Source organism: Lissotriton vulgaris, chromosome 5 (genome assembly GCF_964263255.1).
Source record: "Lissotriton vulgaris chromosome 5, aLisVul1.2, whole genome shotgun sequence".
Lineage (NCBI taxonomy): Eukaryota > Metazoa > Chordata > Amphibia > Caudata > Salamandridae > Lissotriton > Lissotriton vulgaris.
Window position 1 is genome coordinate 737,666,181 of NC_141693.1, and position 211 is coordinate 737,666,391.

Here is a 211-nt window from a genome sequence, read left to right on the forward strand (position 1 = left end):
GTGAGGGTGAGGGGTTGAGGGTGAGTGAGGGTGAGGGGTTGAGGGTGAGGGGTTGAGGGTGAGTGAGGGTGAGGGGGGTTGAGGGTGAGTGAGGGTGAGGGTGGGTGAGGGTGAGTGAGGGTGAGGGTGAGGGTGAGTGAGGGTGAGGGTGAGGGTGAGGGTGAGGGTGAGTGAGGGTGAGTGAGGGTGAGTGAGGTGAGTGAGGGTGAGG